Here is a 21,442-nt window from a genome sequence, read left to right as displayed (position 1 = left end):
TATTTAAAATATTATAATTAAACTACAACTATATAAAGCAAAGAAAGGTAGAATCAAGAGAGGGGGGGGGGGCATAGTATTAATTCAAGTATTTTTTTTACTACTTTTTAGAAAAAAATATTAAACAAATTAAAATTGGATGTCCTTCAAAGAGCTTTTTGTTTATTTTCTCAATTTTGTTCATCTTATTTTTTCTTAATTTTACCTTATTATTCTAACAAGTTGACAATATAGAAATACATATTTGCTTCATGATTACTTTTATTACTCTAAGATTAAAAAAAAAAAAACTTTAAGCTCTGTTAGTTGAATTTGAAATATACAACTAATTATAATAAATCATAAATTAATGTGTGGGAGATAAATGAACTTTGACAGAATTCACATTGTTGGGTAATCTAAGTAATTTTAGAAAGACTTGCAATTATCATTTTATTTTGGTAGTTATTTATTCATTTGCTTGATATTTAAGTAGACTGTACTCTCGTCATAATCTTCTTTGTTTATGTCAAATATTTTGTTGAGAGGTTTGATTAGTTAACAAATTATTCTTTGTTAGAAAAACAAATCATCTGTTTCTAAGAAATTTCGAATCTTAAAAAATTTCCATTTAGTTAATGTTGAGGGATACCACTAAGCTACATGTTAAGGAGAAAGCGCCCCCCCCCCCCCACCCACCCACACACAAACCCCCAAACACCTCTTCCCTTCATTCTCTTTTTGTTAACTGTGGTTTTTGAGATCGTTTGCGCACATTTTGATTAATCCACCAATATTTACTATCTCCCATCAATAGAGGTATCGAGTAACTTTGTCTAGCAACGCTTGGACAAATAAAAAGAATCACCTAATTGTTTCGTCTCAGCTAAAATTTCAACACCATGATTTCACATTTTACTCAGTATATTTTCCAAAAATATTACAATTTGTTAATTATCAACTTTAGTGCCTAATACCAATAATTTTATTTGAAAAAAAACAATATGCCCTCTAAAGTTGTTAAAGTGTTTTCAACACCAAATACAAAACTCTCTATTTCTAATAAATGATTCAAGATTTGTGAATCTTTAAATTGGATGAAATAACTAGAAGAAAGGATCCCAATTTAAGTGGGATCCTTCCTCTACGTATCTTCAATTTCACGTGGAGACAATTTTTTTAATGTGTAAGGATTTCAAAATTAAAGATTAAATTCCAAAGGCCATTAATTGCATGGTGCAGCTACATTAAATAGGGAGACCAAAGCTAACCTTCAATCAAGTGGCAAAAATCAAAATAAAAAATAGAAGGAAGAATATGACAAAATTAAAGCCAAGGTCAATTTTGAAGGCCATATTTATAAATTGTTAGTTATAACTTATTAAGTTTATCGAATTTTCAACTTGACTTATATTTTGGTATAATTGACTATGCTCTACCTTCTCCGCATGAATAATGGTGCCTAATCATTCATCATTTCACTACTCCAATTAAAGTGATGTTTGGACTTGTAATAGGAAGAAATTTTGTGAACATGTCAATATGGTTAGAGGCGGATCAGGATTTAAAAATTTTATTTTAGAATTTTAGTCATTTTAAGTTATTAAGTTTTAAATTAATAATTTATACATATTAAATAAATTTTTTAAGATAAAAATAAAGGTCGGATCAAAATTATTGAATTCGACAGACCCTATCACCCATGAATATGACTGTCTTTATTATTAATCTTCATAAAAGAATCCTTTCTCACAAGTCACAACTATAATTTTTTCAATATTCTTAATTTACTTTTGTCCATTCATGATATTATTGATCTTATAAGTCAAGTATATGACACTTGTGATTGTGTATATGTATTCTCAATGTTGTAAAAATAGCACGCACTAGCTAGTTTTCAGATTGGTCAATGAAAAATAGCCAACATTTGTAAGATTATTGAAAAATAGTCATTATTTTGCTGCAACACGAAAAGTTCCAGCATAATATATTGGAGATTGGTGCATCTGTGTATGAACTTCCAACATATTTGTCACGATACGGATTTTCCACCTTCGGGAGTCGTAATGGTGCCTACTCGTGAAAGCTAGGCAAGCCAACCGTTTGAACAATTTACCTTTTTCCCATTTTAAATCCTTTAACAATTATGAACTAATAGTTTATAAACAGCGGAATTTAAACAAGCGGAAGAAACAAATAAAACCATTTAAAAATTTCCAATACAATTTCTTTAACAAAGACTATCCAGAACTGGTGTCACAACTTCACAGACGGTCTAGGAATACTACAAACAAGGTCCGAAAAATAAATACGACACTGTTTCTAAAATACATAAATGAAACAGGATGAAAGGATAGACAGAGACGCCAGAGCCTACGGATGCCAGCACGACTACCTTGGATCTCCGAATGGACTGAAGGCAGCAACCCCAAGCTACGGTCTGTATGCTCCAGCACCGCGATCTGCACACAGTACAGAGTGTAATATCAGTACAACCGACTCTATGTGCCGGTAAGTGTCTAGCCTAACCTCGGTGAAGTAGTGACGAGGCTAGGACCAGACTACCAAATAAACCGATGCAGTTAAATCATATACAACGGAAAATAAAAGCAGGAATGCACAGTTAAGGATGGGAGGGGGAAACATGCTGCGGGGAAACATCAAATGATAACAAAAGGACAATAGATAAATATAAGGAACACCATAACTCAATTATCAACAAGAATCAGAAATCAAACAAGTGTATGATATCACCCTTTGTGCTTTTACTCTCGTCCTCATCATAAGAATCAATATAATCTGCACCGCATCACCCTTCGTGCTTTTACTCTCGTCCTCACCATAAAAATCAATATAATCAGCACGAAATTGTACATCGTGTGGCACGACATCACCCTTCGTGCTTTTACACTCTTCCTCACAAAATCATACACGACATCACCCTTCGTGCTTTAACACTCTCTCACCAAAACAATGCACGACATCACCCTTCGTGCTTTAACACTCTTCCTCACCCAAACAACAATCACAAGCAATAAGGGCAAGGAAATAAATAAAATCCCGACAAGGGAACAATATTTCTACAATCAAATTCTGGCAAGGGAATAATATCAAAGGCATTAACATCCAGGCAAGGGAGATAGCATTAAAAACAACAACATCCCGTCAAGGGAGACAATATAATAATCCTCTTCTTCTTTTTACATTTACTTCACAAATCACTTCACAGCTTGAGCCAACGCTCTATAAGGTTCAACTGCCATTATACTTCCACAATTCATTATACAACTTGAGCCAACGCTCTTCAATATTCAAATACCACTATTACTTCCACAAGCTTTGCTCAACCATAGAAATCATCACATAAGGCATGAATAATACAAACGGAGTCACATTAATCATAGTATAAGACTCACGAGCATGCTTGACATAACGTATAGATACTCGTCACCATGCCTACACGTCATACTCAACAAATAACACATAGCAAATATGACACAACTCCTAATTCCTCAAGCTAAGGTTAGACCAAACACTTACCTCGATGCCATGAACACAATTCAAGTCTCAACTATTGCTTTACCTCTTGATTCCACCACCAATTCGCTCGTATCTAGCCACAAGTTACTTAACTATATCAATAAATGCTAAATGAATCAATTCCAATGCATGAAAATAGATTTTCTAAAGTTTTTCCCAAAAAGTCAAAAATTGCCCCCGGGCCCATATGGTCAAAACCCGAGGTTCCAACCAAAACTCGATTACCCATTCCCACGAACCCAAATATATAATTTGTTTTGAAATCGGACCTTAAATCAAGGTCCAAATCCCCAAAATTTGAAAAATATAGGTTCTACCCAAAACACCCAATTTTCCCCATGAAAACCTTTGATTTTGAGTTGAAATCATGAGAAAAGATGTTAAAGATTAATAAAAACAAGTTAGAAATGACTTAAAATCGATTTGGAAGAGATATTGTCTTTGAAAAATCGCCCAAGAGAGTTTATATTTTGAAAGGATTTGAAAAATGAAAGATTTTCGGCTAAGTCATGAATTTGCAGGTCGCAGATGTCGCAACCCTTCAGGACCTGCTACTCTCGCATTTACAACCATTTTTCGCAATTGCGAACTCGCAATTGCGATGAGAGAGTCGCATTTACGACAAGGGGGATTTCTGGGCCTCTTCGCATTTGCGATCAGCCATGCCCAGGACTTCTCTCGCATTTGCAATCTCGCAAATGCGAAGCCTCCAGACCTGCAACATACCAGCAATTCCTAAGTCCAAATTTCACTCTATGGCTTATAAAAAACTCACCCGAGCCCTCGGGGCTCCAAACCAAACATGCACACTAGCCTAAAAATGTCATACATACTTGCTCGTGCAATCAAATCACCAAAATAACATCAACAACTATGAATTTAGCATCAAAATCAAAGAAATGTCGCGCCCCCTTTTTTTCCTCTTATGCAATCAGGAGATCGGGTTTGTGACATTTGGTGTGGGACAACTCATTCCTTTTGGGAACTGGGTTTTGCATTTTGAAGAGTCTCCACTTAATGATTTAACGTGCATTAGGACACCTATAAGATCTACTCCTAAGCTTGTTTGATAACCAGATATTGGGTAAGGACTTGAAATTACCCTAAGGGGAAGGTGTTAGGCACCCCTCAGGATCCACTAGTGTAGTTCCCAGCCAGATAGTTTATTGTGAATTTGTGCAATTTAGCAAATAGACAAATATAAGCTCAAATAGTAGGGGATTTAAGTTTAAACCCATAAGTGTTTAAAAACAATTAAAAGGTGAATTTTGAGAAGAAAGGGTTATAATTTCTACAAACACTTGAAAATATAAAAGAGGAAAAGGGGGGTCCTAGGTTTATTTATAATATGGATCACATCAATGCGATACCCGGTATGACACTCCTTAGAAGAGGGGATACACGTGGCATTAGCGCACCAGTCATCATATCCATATCTACCTTTCCCACCCCATTAAGGTATTAAAGCGCAGATTGGTCTCGATCTGTATTGCATGCTACTACCCGTCCCTTCCTATCAGTCCTGGAGGATTTTTAGGACTACTATTCCTAAAGGAGAGGGATATTAGGCTGATTTTAGGTTTTAAAGGTGAAAAAAACTAAGGCGCACATACAAAACATATAGGGGCTGCACATTAGGGGAAACATATAACAAATAAAAGGCTTATGTATACCTCCTCAAACAAAGCACATAAATAGCATGACTTAAACATACATCTAAGGTCTGAATTTAACATACTAAGGTAAGGGAAGTTTCAATTGTTGAGGCAGACCAGTTTATTACATAACTCAGATAAGAAGTCTGAATCAGGCCTGCCTGCTGGTAGTAGCAATTAACAAAGGCGGATTCAATTTTTTGGTTGTTATCACCTAAGGCTTGCCTAAGCGTTTAGGAGAGATCCTATAGACATGGTAACTATTCAAAATGTAGCGAAGCAGTAACAATTGAAGACGAATGATTTGGATCCTATAGGCATGCTTTCTAAACCACGTTAAAGTAAAGAGTAAGGTTGTTTAAAACTGATTCAGAGTCAAACTGATTTTAAATTGGTTTCAGATCCTATAGGCAGGATATCTAGTGTTGCTCATTTTAATTCCTATAGACATGATATCTAGTCGAGCGTGAATTCAAGCATGCAGTATCCCTATAGGCATGATTTCTATGAAAGGGGGTACGTAAAATGATATCTGATTTTTAGCCCGTTAGTTCCTAAGCATGGTGTTTAAGTGTGGTAATGCAGAAATTAAGACAAGTCCAATAGACAGGTTCTCTAAATGCGGAATTCAATATGCAGAATTTAGGTCCTATTGGCATATTCTCTAAATGTAGAACATTTAGAAATTTAATGAAATTAGATCTTATAGGCATGGTATCTAGATGTAGAATTAAACATGCAGAACAACAGATGATATCTAAATTGCAGAATTGAACATGCAGAATTTTAGATCCAATAGACATGATATCTACCCTTGAGCATGCATAATTACCCAGACCCTTTCAGTAGCCAAGCCCCCAAATGTTTATTACAAAATTATTATAGATTAGATAATGAATTACATCAAGGAAGCACAAAGAAAAGTTACAACCAGAGGAAGCCTGATTCTTGACTTCCTCTCTGAGTTATGGAATAAACCACCTCAAGTGCCATTGTTTCAAAGTCTTTCTCAGACTTGAGTGTGTCAAAGTGCCCTAAGGGTCTCAAGAGAACCCCGGGCAGTGCTCGCACCCAAGTTGCATAACCAAATAGAGATGAGTGTAGTGTGGAAGGGCCAGCCCTTATGTGTCCAAGTTCAGAGGGAGCTCATGGGTCCCAAGGCAAGGCTCACACAAGAGGGGCAGAACTTAAGTCTAAGAATATGGTGGAAGTGCAGGAGTAGAGATTTAAAACTGAGTGGAGAATGGAGAGGGGATAGGGGTGAGTTGAAAACAGTAGCAGTAAAACTAAAATCACAGAATCAGCAATTGCACAAAGGGGTCAGGGGTTTGGGAAATACAATGCAAGGAGCATATATCCTTAGGCAAGGACCAGGTTTGGGCACACACAGTAATAGATAGTGCTGTCATGCCCATAAACCAACCAGAACACACAACATATAGAGGGGATATGGAGGTTATGATCCCAGAGAATTAGGTTTGGGTCATGCACAACAATGTTCAATGCTGTCATGACCCAAACCAACCAAAGATACCAAACACATAGGGGATGTGGAGGTTATGATCACAGGGAATCAGTTTTGGGTCATGCACAGCAATGTATGATGGTGACATGCCCTCAAACCAATATACAAACACATAGGGGGTATGGGGTATTGGGGTTCATACATGAGAAAACATTAATTCAGAAAAAGGAAAGGGCAGATCATAGCATGCTTGATAATAAAACTCGATTAAACATTAAGCAGGAAACATGTAAGAGTGAAGGAATTAGTAAAGAAACATGTTGTTGTTGATGCTGGAAGAGTAATTAGGACATACCAATAAAGAAAGCAAATGCAGAAAGAAAAAGTAGGCAAGTTTCTCACACCCTAGCCTTGGCTTTCAGCCTACTAGACAAGGCAGCAACATAAGTAGTAACAGAGAAAAGAGAGAGAGTTAGAGTGAAGTGTGTGTTTTTGAACTCAATTGGTTCGCGTCTTTAAAAGAAGAGGGATGCAGGGTATTTATAGTTTTTCAAAACGAGTGAAGGAATAGTAATAAGATACAAACATGGAAACAATCATAGGTCAGAATCAATTACACGGGTGATTCCCTTTAATTAAGGAATCATTGTTTACCATATTCAAATAAGGAAAGAGATCAGTTTAGATACATATTGATTATTGCCATAAAAGAAGCAGTATAAGAATTCAATAAGTAGTCAAGTCTAAGCACATAATATACTTATTTCAGAAATAGATTCAGCAAGGTAAATATTACAATAAAGGGAAAAATCAATCAATTTTGAATGGGCGAGTGAAATCAGGGTTCATAAAAGGGAAATTTTAGAAATCACTCACAAGGTGAAGATTAATCAAGGAAGAAATTTCAGCATATAAATAAAGTGAACAGGGTCATCTAACATGCGAGGCCAAACAAAAGAGATAATCACAAACATGCAATAGTGGCAGAAATAAGCTAGTAGCAAAGCAAACATTCAAAGCATATTAATCAAGTAGGTCAAATCACATTGAATCAATAGTGAAGAAAAAATAGAGTATCAGAAGCATGCAAAGGTCTCACAGTAACAGATGAGAAACCTTTTGAAAAGTTAGGGTTTCAAGCATAGTCAAGATTTAAAGATAGTAGAAACCTAGAGTCAGAGGAATCACATAAAGGAAAATGGATTCTGAAACAAAGAACTTCAAATCGAGTTAGGCATTTAAACAAACAGTTTCAGACCCAAAGCCACAGGGTTTTCAACAATAGTCGAGTCCTAAAAATAGATCAAACAAAACTTAACCAAACAAACACTCATCTAACAAACAACTTTTAGAACTCGACTGAGACCCAGAAGAATTTAAGGTTTTCAACAACAACGAGTTCGAAAGATGGTAAACAGACGAGTCAAGCAAGATTTTAAACAAACAAACGCACATCTTAAACATATTAAAAGTCAGAGAAGATATTTTGGAATAACTTAACATTGAAAACCCTAATCGGAAAAAGACAAAGAGTTGTTTTTGAAAGCAAAATTAAAGAAACTTTGAGAAGATGCTTAAAAGTTCAGAGCAAGCATAGATCTAAAGTAGATCTGAAAGAAATCGAAAGACCTTAGAGATTAGGGTTTCAGAAAACCCAGAAAAGATGAGAAAGGCTTCGAAAGTTACCGATCTAACCAAGAGAGTCAAAGGTCTAACTCGAATGACCATGGCCGGCCGGAGAAAGGTCAAAAATGACCGAAGAAGGGCCATGAACTAAATCAAACGAAGACTGAACTAGAGTTCTTCATAGTCTGGCCATAAAACCATAAGGACAAACACATAGGAGCCAAGGAAGGCTGGTACAGGTCTCCGATGACCTTAGAAGGCCATGGATTAGGGCGGATTAGGATGGCGGCAGCTAGGGTTTGAGTGGTGTTCCAGAGAGTATTTGAGAGGAAGGGGATTCTAAGGCGGCGGTAAGTGAGAAATGATAGGGTTTTGGGGTCGTTGGAATTAATAAAGGCAAGGGCGACTATTGGCCATTGATATGAGTGATCAACGGCCTGGATTAAAACGGGTAAGTGGGGCGGTTTATGAAACTGGGGTTGGGCCTGGTCCGATGGGTTCAATTGGGTTAAAATTGGGGTAGGATTTAGGCGATGATTGAAATGAATTTGGGCTATTATTTAAATAGCCAATTTCCTCTTTTAAAATTATAAAAAATAGCAAATTGTTTTCTAGAAATAAATTAAGGTACTGAAATGATTTATAACACATAACTATCAATTTAAAAATACTGGACTTAATTTTTATAAATGTAAACGCAATTAAATATTAAAAGGGGCTAATATTGCAATTATATGCAATTTAGCTTTAAAAATACTAAATAAATTTGTAAAAATATGCAAAATATATCATAGCTATGTTTTAGTACAAATATGATAATCAAATAAATGAATCACCAAAATAATAATTTTGGGAATTATTATTGGGTTTTTTTATGAATAAAATCGGGGAATAAATTGGTAAAACAAATCTTTAAAAATTAAGGAAAAATAATAAAATATTTGGACACACTTATACATGCATACATATGCTATTTTGAAAGTATTTTTCATATTGAAAAATATTTAAAAAAATTGGGTATCAACAGCTGCCTCTCTTTACCCGGAAAGGATGAAAGAGTTGTCGGGTAAAGATATGATGGCCAATTTTGACCGAGCGAAATGGTTCAAAGTGGTTTAGGCCGCGCCCTAGCTTCTAAGCTACCTACATATCCATGATTTTACACAAATCAAGCCAGATGTAGTTCAGAATCCGTCAGCGGTGTATGCCGATGGAGACTTTTCAAGAACGGACGCAATATTCGGGACAGGGAGTGGTTAAGGTCTGATAGGGTTGCGGGAACTGGAGCAAGATCTCTCCTGCCGAGATGGTCGTTGCTCGCTGGTTTACCTACAAATAGGCAATACAAGCATATACTGTGCGTAAATTTAAACATGATGCACATTCCCGTCGGACCATAAATGTTGTCTTCGGACGATGAGAATGATGTCCTTAGACCATGATGTCCTGGGCCATGAAGCGCACAATAAAGGATTCGCAGGCCATGAAATGATGCTCTCGGGCCATAAGGATGGTGACTCCGAACCATGATTCCTTTGAATTATGATATGCAAAAAACTAAAAAGGATCCTCAGGCCATGACATGGTGTTCTCGGGCTATGAAAATGGTGCCTCCGAACGATAACGCCTTTGGATAATTTGGCGATCTTTTAGCCTATGAAATGCAGTGGGTGGCGATCTTTCAACCCATGAGATGTAGTGTGTGGCGATCTTTTAGCCATGCAGATGCAGATGGAGGTAGAGCTTAACCTCAGAAGGCAGAATATTAGCCTTATGCAATGCGGAAATGCAGATGGAGATAACGTTTAGTCTCAGAAGGCAGAATAGTAGCCTTATGCAATGGTAAAATGCAGATGGAGACATCGTTTAGTCTCGAAAGGAAGAATAGTAGCCTTATGCAATGCGGAAATGCAGATGGAGATAGTGTTTAGTCTCGGAAGGCAGAATAGTAGCCTTATGCAAGAAATAAAATGGCAAATGGTAATAAGCTTTCTTAGCTGATAGCAGATTGCGATGTTGTGACTGTTGGGGACACTGTTGTGTGTGGATAGAAAATGTGAATAAATGCAATGGTTCTAAGAGTTGTATTCCTGAACAACGTTTATCTCGTGAGTGTATTGTATGTTTGATGGTTTTGCAATCCAAGTGCCTGTATCCAAAGAAAAATCGTGAGTTTTGCAAAAAGGGGGGAGGTTAGTTCGTATCCTCGCTGGCTCTGCTTGACCTGCTCGGCTTTGATATGGTGATACTGCATGTATCGTTGGGGTAGCGTTGCTAAAAAAGCAATTTCAATAATAAACATGCATGATTTTGTGAAAGTATGACATAAGTGTATAATTAAAATAATTTTTAGATGAACCGATGACTGCGACGTAGTTCAGGACATTGAAACCTCTCCTGCTATAGAATTTTGAGGGTCCTCCCCAATCTGCCCCAGTTTGATGAATTGACGCTTCTGACGGTTGCTTGTGGGGATTGGCTGAAATTACTTCGGAACCCCAGTTTCCAATTGCAGGGAGGGAATGAACTTTTTATTGAGTTGTGACCGAACCCATAGAGCTGCCTACGTATCCCCTCTTAAACGGGATTCAGGTCAGGCGTAGCTCAATTACATCGATGAGGAAAGCATGAAAATGACACATAGTAACGCTTGACTGCATCTGAATTGATTGGTTTTGGCGAAACTTCTCCCTCCATTTCTGCGAGTATGAGGGCTCCCCCTATCAGAACCCGGTGAACCATGTATGGACCCTTCTAGTTGGGAGAGAACTTCTTTTTGGCTTCATCTTGATGCGAGAAAATTTTCTTTAACCCCAGTTGCCCCGGTGCAAACCGTCTCAGCTTGACTCTTTTATTGAAGGCTCTGGACATTCTGTTCTGATAAAGTTGACCATGGCAAACTGCATTCATTCGTTTTCTGTCTATAAGGGCTAGTTGCACATAATGACTTTTCACCCACTCTGCATCGTCGAGCTCAGCTTCCTGTATGAACCTTAGGGAGGGAATTTCTACCTCAGCGGGAATGACTGCCTCTGTACCGTAAACCAGCATATAGGGGGTTGCCCCGATTGATGAGCGGACTATGGTGCGATACCCTAATAAAGCAAATGATAACTTCTCGTTCCACTTCTTATGCTTCTCTATCATTTTCCTCAATATCTTCTTTATATTCTTGTTGGCGGCTTCTATAGCTCCATTCATCTGCGGCCTATAGGCTGTGGAATTCTTGTGTTTGATCTTGAAGGTTTCACACATAGTTTTCATCAATTTGTTTTTGAGATTGGAGCCATTATCAGTAATGATTGACTTTGGAATTTTGAATCAACAAACAATGCAGTCATGGACAAAGTCTGCCACGAGTTTCTTGGTTACTACTCTGTAAGATGCTGCTTCGGCCCATTTGGTGAAACAGTCGATTGCTACCAAGATAAATCTGTGTCCATTGGAAGTGACAAGCTCGATTAGTCCAATAACATCCATCCCCCAAGAGGCGAACGACCATGGTGAGCTTGTTGCATTAAGCTCATTTGGAGGTACCTTTATCATGTCTGCATGTATTTGACAGTGGTGGCATTTTTGAACATACTGGATGCAGTCTGTTTCCATAGTCATCCAAAAGTAACCATCTCGGAGTATCTTCTTTGTTAAGACAAAACCATTCATATGCGGACCCCAGGTCCCAGCATGAATTTCTTCTAGTAGCCTGGATGCTTCATTTTCGTCGACACACCTTAATAACCCCAAATCAGGAGTCCTCCTATACAGGATTCCTTCGCTGTGAAAGAAGTTGTTGGACAGTTTCCGAAGTGTGCGTTTCTGAGTAGGGTTTGCAAGCCCTGGGTACTCTCATTTTGCCAAATATTCCTTGATATCATGAAACCAAGGCTTTCCATCTGCTTCTTCTTCAGTATGGGCACAACAAGTTGGCTGATCATGGATTTTAACTGGAATGGGATCGATGAAATTCTTGTCTGGATGTTGTATCATAGATGACAGGGTAGTCAATGCATCATCGAACTCATTCTAGACTCTAGGAACATGCTAGAACTTCGTCTTCGTGAACCTTTTTCTTAATTCCTGTACATGATGCAGATATAGGAGTATCTTGGAGTTCTTGGTTTCCCATTCTTCACGCACCTGATGTATGAGTAGGTCTGAATCTCAAATCACTAGCAACTCTTGAATGTTCATGTCAATGGCCATCTTGAGCCCTAAGATGCAGGCTTCGTACTCGACCATGTTGTTGGTGCAGGGGAACCTGAGTTTGGTAGACACCGAATAATGCTGACCGGTTTCTGATACTAGGACGACTCCTATGCCAACTCCTTTGAAGTTTTCCGCTCCATCAAAAAAACATTCTCCAACCATCATAGGATTTTGTGATGTCTTGTCCTATGAATGATACCTCTTCATCAAGAAAATATATTTTTAGGGGCTCGTATTCTCCATCCACGGGATTCTCAACAAGGTGGTCTACCAGTGCTTGTCCCTTGATTACTTTCTGAGTCACGTAGACAATGTCAAATTTACTCAACAGGATTTGCCACTTGGCTAGCTTGCCTGTGGGCATGGGCTTCTGGAAGATGTTCTTCAAAGGATCAATCCTTGATATGAGATATATGGTATAGGCATAGAACTAATGCCTCAGTTTCTGAGCTATCCATGTTAAAGCACAACAGGTGCGCTCTAATAGAGAATACTGGGCCACGTAATTGGTGAACTTCTTACTGAGGTAATAGATAGCCTGCTCCTTCCTTCTTGTTTCATCATGCTGCCCCAGAACGCAACCGAAAGCTTCATGCAATACTGCAAGGTAGAGTAATAAGGGTCTACCTAGCTCAGGCGGGACCAAGACTGGTGGTGTTGACAAGTACTTCTTGATTCTGTCGAAGGCTTTTTGGTAGTCATCGGTCCATTTGGTAGCGGCGTCCTTCTTCAACATCTTAAAGATTGGCTCACAGATAACTGTGGATTGTGCTATGAACTGGCTGATGTAGTTAAGTCTTCCCAAGAAACTCATCACATCCTTCTTGTTCTTTGGTGGTGGTAGTTCTTGGATAGATTTGACTTTTGATGGATCCAGTTCTATTCCTCGGCGACTCACAATAAACCCAAGCAATTTTCCAGCAGGAACCCCAAATGCACACTTCACGGGATTCAGTTTTAGGTTGTACCTTTGCAATCTATTGAAGAACTTCCTCAAATCTTCCATATGATTAGTGGCCTTCTTGGACTTGATGATGACATCATCTACATACACCTCGATCTCCTTGTGTATCATATCATGGAAAATAGTAGACATGGCCCTCATGTAGGTGGCCCCTGCATTCTTTAACCCAAATGGCATCTCTTGTAACAGCACATTCCCCACGGCATAATGAAAGCCGTTTTCTCAGCATCTTCTTCATCCATCTAAATCTGATGATAACCAGCAAAACAATCTACAAATGATTGCAACTCATGCTTGGTACAATTGTTGATTAGGATGTGTATGTTCGGCAAAAGGAAGTCATCCTTTGGACTGGCCCGGTTGAGATCCCGGTAGTTGACACAGACTCTAACCTACCCATCCTTCTTTGGCACTGGCACAATGTTAGCTAACTATGTCGGGTATTCTACTACCCTGTGAACCTTAGCTTTGACTTGCTTGGTGACCTCTCCTTGATTTTTAGACTCATGCCAGGCTTGAACTTTCTGAGCTTTTGCTTTACCGGCAGACATGTTGGATTGGCTGGCAGTTTGTGAGCCAACATAGATGTACTCAGACCAGTCATGTCATCGTATGACCAGGAGAATATATCCTCATATTCCCGTAGAAATTCTGTATATTCCTTCTTTTCTGATGGTGATAAGTGAACACTGATTCATGTTTCTTTGACGTTTTTTGCATCTCCCAGTTTAACAATCTCGGTCTCGTCCAGGTTGGACTTAGGTCTGTTTTCAAAACTCTCAACTTCTTTAACAATCTCTTCTGGTATGTCATCTTCCTCTGAATCAATATTCGTTTGTTGCATTGTCTCATTGCATGTCACAGTCATTAGTTCATCAGGATAAGTAATAGTAATGATATATAAGTAAAGTAATGAGAGAAACAATAATAATGAGTATTGATTCATAAAAGTCAAAATGCTTTGATAAATTGCATAATCATTTTGAACATTGGAGATCTTATTGCGGTAATTAAAATGCAAAAGGAAAATCATTTAGTAAATAAAAATAGTGCATGTTTTAGCCTTGCTACCCCGAGGCTCGTCGAGCTCTGGTTGTCCTAATGGTCTAGTTATTGAGGCATGCCCCTCTTCTTACAGCCTGTATGGAAGGGCCTTCCTCCCCCTCCTCCTCGAGAACAACACAACAATCCATGTCATTGTCTTCCAGGAGCAAGTTCTTCACCGCGACCAGTGCTTCTTCTTCGTCTGACCCATAAATAATGTCGGCCAGTTGGAAGGTCTACTCCAGATATGGTATTGGATGCTCCAGTGGATAGTAAGGACTGCGACATGGTGGTGACCAGTTGTTGAATTCTTCCCAGATGTACTCATATCGCTATGTTTTCTGAGCTTTATGGTCTTAGCGATTCCTTGGAGGTTCTTTCCGAGTCCCTTCCAGGTTTGTACCCACTCCAATTCAGTATACTCTCGATCTTGTTATCCCACTATTTGTCTTTGTCAACAGCATTTACCCGTTCAATGTGATGGTAAGTCTCTCTGCCTAGCTTCCTTCTCCCTTCAATTGTCGGAATGGTTTGGCAACTGTATATAGGGTTGCTCCCATCACCGTGAATGATCACCTCTTGATGATTCCATTTGAATTTTACTGCCTGATGCAGTGTCGATGCTACGGCCCCAGCGGCATGGATCCATGGCCGACCCAACAACATATTTTAAGATGTTGGCATGTCTATCACCTAGAAATCAACGTCGAACCATGTTGGCCCCATTTGCAAGCATAGACTAATCTCCCCAATGGTGGACCTTTGAGAACCATCGAAAGCTTTCACATTGATGGCTCTGTCTTTTATCTTGTGCAGTCCCTTACCCAACTTCTTGAGTGTTACCAGTGGATAAATGTTGAGACTGGAACCCCCGTCGATCAGGATCTTGGTGATGAAATAGTCCTCGTATTGCACGGTGATGTGCAGTGCCTTGCTGTGCGCCAGCCCCTCGGGCGGCAGCTCATCCTCATGAAAAGTGATCTTATGGCTCTCCAACACCTGTCCTACCATGTTAGCCATTTCTTCGCCAGTGATGTTGCTTGGTACGTATGCTTCACTCAGCACCTTTAGCAGAGCGTTCTTGTATGCCTCAGAATTTTGTAGCAAATCAAGAATGGAGATTTGCGCCGGTGTTTTGTTCAATTGGTCGATGACTGAGTATTCCTTGGCCTATATCTTTCTCCAGAGATCATCAGGACCTATCTCAATGATGGGTGACTGATTGGAGGCATGCTTACTTTACTCCACTAGATGTTCTGGGGTATAAACTCTACCAGTTCTTGTCATACCCTGCATCGCAATAGTTTCTTCAAACCTAACCTTGCCTTTTCTCCTTGCCTCGGCTGTATAGTCCCAGGGTACAGCTTTTGTATGGAATGGTGTCATGGTCGACATTGCCACTGGGATCAGTATTACTATCCTTACTCCGAATGAATCATGTGCCTTGGGCGGCAAGACTGCAACTTTAAATGGTGTGGGTGCATTTGCTGAAGACACGAATTTAACCTCAATTGGCGCAGGTGTCTTTATGGATGACGTTGCTTCAAACTCAAGCAGCACAGACATATTTATCTCAGCGTCCCCAGATGGCTGAATCTGGACTATGATCGGATTAAGAGTAACTATTGGCTTCTTTGGGTCATCACCTTCCACGATCAACACGATTGATCCCTCAAGATCCCAATCATCCTATATTTCAATCATGTGAATGCCTCCACCCTTATGGTCTAGTAGGGGGTTATTGCGGACGTTCGGAGTGGGTTCTTTTGCCACAATAATCTTGTTATCAATCAAAGACTAGATCTTATCTTTCAAAGAACGCTATTAATCGATAGTGTGACCCTTCATGCCGGAGTGGTATGCAGAAGATTTGTTTGGGTTAACCCACTGAGAAGGGTTCTCAAGAGTTGCAGCAGGGATGGGGGTAACATAACCAGCAGCTTTGAGTCTCTCATACAACTGGTCAATAGGCTCAACGATGGCTGTATATTGTTTTGGAGGTTTGCGATCAAAACTTGGTCGAGGTCTAGGGAAGTTTTGACGGACGGGAGGTGACTGATAGTGGGATGGTTGAGCATTGTAGGTTTGTTAGACATGTGCGGGTTGGAAATATCTAGGCGAAGTAGGCTGATATGTGGGAGGTGGAGGTGATTGATAAGTGGGTGGTGAAGCTTGATAGGAGGGTGATGGTGCTTGGTAGTTCGGAGTTGGTTGATATGTGAGTGGAGGTGTTGGGTAAGTTTGGTATTTGATGGGAGATTTGGTTCTCTGTGCAACTATTATGGCTCTTACGTCCCTTTTCTTGGACACACCACCAGACTGTAAGGCCTTATTTGTAGCTTGCAAGGCCTTGAAGTTTGTAACCATACCGCTTTTGATGCCCTCTTCAATCCTTTCACCTAGCTTGATAATGTCGGAAGATTTATGGCTCTCAATCATCATCAGTCCTTCATAATAATGCGGGTACTGAGCCCGGACAAAGAATTTGTTCATTTGTTCCTCTTCTAAGGCAGATCTGACCTTAGCAGCTTCGGACCTCCAGCGAGTAGCATACTCGCGAAATGTTTATGTGGGCTTCTTATTTATATTCGGAATATAGAACACGTCCGATGCATTCTCTGTGTTAAACCTGAACCTGTCCATAAAGTCGAATGCAATGCCTACCCAGTTTGACCACTTCTTTGGATCTTGGCTAATGTATCAAGACAAAGCATCTCCCTTCAAACTCCTCATGAACAGCTTCATACGGATTCTCTCATCTTTCCCTACTCCAACCAGCTTGTCACAGTACGTTCTCAAATGCACCCTTGGATCCCATGTACCATCAAACATTTCGAACTTCGGAGGTTTGTACCCCTCGGGTAGTTCAACATCGGGCTATATGCAAAGATCTTCATAATTTAGCCCTTTAATCCCCTTGCTTCCTTCGACACCTTGAATTCGGCTAGTCAATTTCTTAAGTTCTTTGGCTAGGTTCCTGATGAGCAAGTCTTTATCATCAGACTCGGGTGTGCTTGAGATGGGTTGGGTGGAGTGTGGCACGGTATCCATGTAGATAGGGGTGTTATGGTAGGTGTGGAAGTGGTCATTTGTGGAGTTTTGGAGTTCTGGGATGAGTAACGGGGTGTTGTTTGAGGTATGGCAGGTGTTTCAGTGATGATGAGGAGCGGGATGGTTCTCTCGCTTTGGAATATTCTATGGAGGTGTAGGGTTTTGAGCATTTGAGAAATTGATATCTAGAGTGGTGAGGGAAAATGACAGACTTGCCAGATTTCAAACCTGATCAAGTTCTTTTTGGAATTTCAATAGTTTTTGTTCAAGTTAGGATGCTTTTTCCTTAGGAACCTGAGTACCATGACCATGAGTGACCTCTACCCATTAAGTTGAGTTCTCCTTTCTAACGTTGTTCAAATCTTCCATCTTCCCTTTGTTCTTGTTTTTGACAGGACTAAGAGGAGGAGTAAGTGGAGGGCCCTTGGATCTCGTGGAATAGGATGATGTTGCCAGAGTGCACGAACTAACCTTTTGGGAGGGGAATAATAAAACAAAAAGGTAACCAAGTTAGTGAGGATTATAATAAGTATTGCAATATTTAAACACATAGTGCAAGAATGTAAATCGTGTCCTGATTTGGGAACCTCTTTGTGCCCGAGGTAGGCCTAGAGACAGATTGATTTGGAGAACTTAGGATGCTAAATGCCTCATTTCATTGATAAAAAGTAGACGAGTCCCAAATTAACACTAAATAAATAGGAAATGAGAATCACTAATGGCCATTGGCCTTATTACATTTTATAAAGTGAAAAGAAAAACTCCCATCTACTTGGTCCCAGAAGTACCTTCCCCAGATTCGGCATCCTTGGCTCCGTCGAACAGCTTTCCCAACTCGTGAAGTCCAAACAATAGGTAGGACCTATTTAGATGTCCGCCTTCGATTCCTTTAGCATTTTGGCAGTCTTCGACCCTTTTGAGAAACTTTCTTTCTAATTCCATTATGCCTCGCTCCAAGTATCCCAGTCGCTTATTGGCACTGACAGTCATGTCCTTCCATTCCTCAATTAGTTTCTGGTTGGACTCTTGTATTTCGCGGTGTTGACTTTCGCACTCACGAATTCTTTTGTGTAGTTGGTTGTATTTGACCTATGCCTCAGCCCTTTCATCTATGATCTTGTGACCTCAAGCAAACCCTGGTTGGCCCAGACTATCATGATTGTCTTCTAACCAACTTGAGTAGAAAGGAGTGCAACCAGCATGATACCTGTCTGACTTGATGGTTTCTTTCCCCATCATGATCTTGCAGTGCCACATATGCTGAGCTTGGCACTTGTAAGAACTATCATCATTCTGGAAATCAGCCCGAAAATGACTCATCTTGTTGACCTTGGGTATAACCTGCTTCCTACCAGCTTGTCTCATAACTCGGAGAAGGACGTAAGGGTATGTTCCCCTCAGCCCAATCAATATTAGGAAAGGTGCGTCTCGGGATCGGGCGATGAACTCCTCGGTCGGAAACCATTCGAACATCCATTGTACCTGGTCCTCAATTAGATTATCAAATAGCTCTACCCATCCTTTGGCATCTTCTGACTGAACGAACATATTAGGCATGTAATGCATTCGCCTCGGATGATGGAAAGCGATATGATCATCCCAGTCCCTTCTCTGAATCTCTTGTCGGTATTCACCCTTTTGGAGATGTTCCACGAGCCAGAGTTGAAGTAATAAATTGCAGCCTTCGAAGTGTTTTGATCCTCATTGACACTTCTCCAAGGCTCGATATATGTCGGCAACGATCATGGGCACAATGTTGAATGGCTACCCACCAATCCCTTCCATTAAAGTCTTGTTACTATAGCCAGCTTGGTGTGGATTCTTGCTTTCTTTATCGGAAACACGATCAGCCCCAGGAAATAAAACATGAATACACAGAGCCTTCAATGGATGTGCCCCAATTATGTGATGAAAAACTCGTTAGGATAGGTACGGTAGGATTTGCTGTGACCGTACCTCTCGTACAAATAGTCAAAAGGAATGTAGGATTCTTTTAAACATGTCAGTTCTGGATTCTTCTTCAAACCCATCATTTTGAGGAAGCCTCTACCCTTGTGGTTCTCAGGCATTAGCAAACTCGGAGTTTCCCATATATACCAGCCAATCCTACTATCTCTTCTAGCAAAGGTGTCATTTCAATATCCCCTAAGCGGAATACGGCCCTCTCACAATCCCAGAACAAAGTAGCAGCTTCTATGATCTCGTTGTTGGGTTGGATCTCCAGGAGAGAAGGTAGATTTCCCAAGTATTTTCGGACAAGAGTTTGATCACTAGAATGAAGATCCTCCCACCAGCTTATCAGTCTTGTGTTACAACCCATGTTTTTGTACCTGAAAGTATGTTGTGAGTCAATTGATGTAAGCTCAAAAAGGATGAAATCCTTCTACAAGATAATAAAGGTTTGCCGAAGTGTTAAGCAAGTTAAGATGAATATGAGACTTGTTAATCATGATTTAAATGAGTTTAAAGCCATGATATGACTATAAATGATGTTTGTATATGAAGTATAAAGTTTGAGAAAAATCGAATTTAAGTTGCGGAAAAACCGACTAAGGACTTGCCTTGTAATAGAGCTTTTTGAGTAATAAATTTTGTGTGTTATATGAGTTCTTTTTTGGACATATTATATACCAAATTGAAGGTCTTGTAATGTAGTTTCCAACGCTCTTAACCATTTGTTCATACGACATCCGGATAAAACAATATAAGTGTTTGAAAAAGGGCCAATGAGATGGTGCCAAGTAGCACCTTTTGACTTTTCAACCAAAATGGATTTTTATCTTCCTATGTCGTCTCTTTCTTCATAATTCCACAGAGCTCCACCAAAAACCCCTAACCTCACCCTTAAGTTGTCCACAAAAAACAAAAAAAAAAAAAAGAAAAAAAAAGCTGTCCACAAGGTTATCCAACAAGATTATCGTCCGAGGCACGAAATCACGAAGCAATAACACTAGAAAGATCCCCACAACGTAAGTATTGCTACATAGCCTCTCTTTTTCTTTGTAGTTTGAGTTTTAGAAGGTATTTTGAAGTTAATAAAAAATGCCTAATTTATGGTTTCAAGCTCTTAAACATCAAGGAAGATTGATTAATTTATTTCATAATAGTTAGAACTCATGGGACAGTGATCGGAAGCCGTGAGTTTGAGTTATTTAATTTGTAATGGACTGTTTTGTGGGATGTTTCGTGTAGCTTTTGGGTTGTATATTTTGCTGTTATTTAATTGAGTTTTTGGAAGATAAATGGTGTGGATAAACATCACTTAATGGCCAAATGATGGATTACCCAATCTTTGTAATATTTTCGGGGTGTTGGACACTACTATAGTCGTCATTTTTGGTATGAATTGATTGGGGTGTGTTGGGCTGTTGTAAGCTAAATATAACATGGATTTCGACTTGCATCCACTGTAGAAGGTAATTATATTGTGTTCCTACAGGATCTTAAGATTATCTTGGCATTGGTTAAGTTAAATGGATGAACTAGACATGAACTAGTGAATAAAGTTGCTAATTAAGAATAATTGGAGCTGTGGATCATTTTCTTTGTTATGAATATATGGTATAAGGCTGGAATTATTGATGAATGACTTCATTATCATGTTAATGATACTATTAAGTTAAATTAAAAAGTCTATAAAGGATGATATGTGGTATACGAATTCCAATTGGAGCTTGTCGCTCGTCGTAAAATAGTTATGACTTGTTGTTGTTTTATGATGTCTTGTTATTGATAATTATGTATTAGTGGATTTCTCTGGTAATTGTTGTTGGTATATAGTATTGGAGGAGGCTCTTATTTTAGGGGAGATGCTGCCCGAATTTATTTAAACGAACTACAAATTTAAGTTGCAGTCTTAGCCTTTATTCAACACTGATTTTGAATCTCCTTATGAAATGGTAGATTGAGTTG

The sequence above is a fragment of the Nicotiana tabacum genome, chromosome 22 (assembly GCF_000715075.1).
Source record: "Nicotiana tabacum cultivar K326 chromosome 22, ASM71507v2, whole genome shotgun sequence".
NCBI classification, from domain to species: Eukaryota; Viridiplantae; Streptophyta; class Magnoliopsida; order Solanales; family Solanaceae; genus Nicotiana; species Nicotiana tabacum.
Note: the sequence above shows the minus strand (reverse complement) of the source record.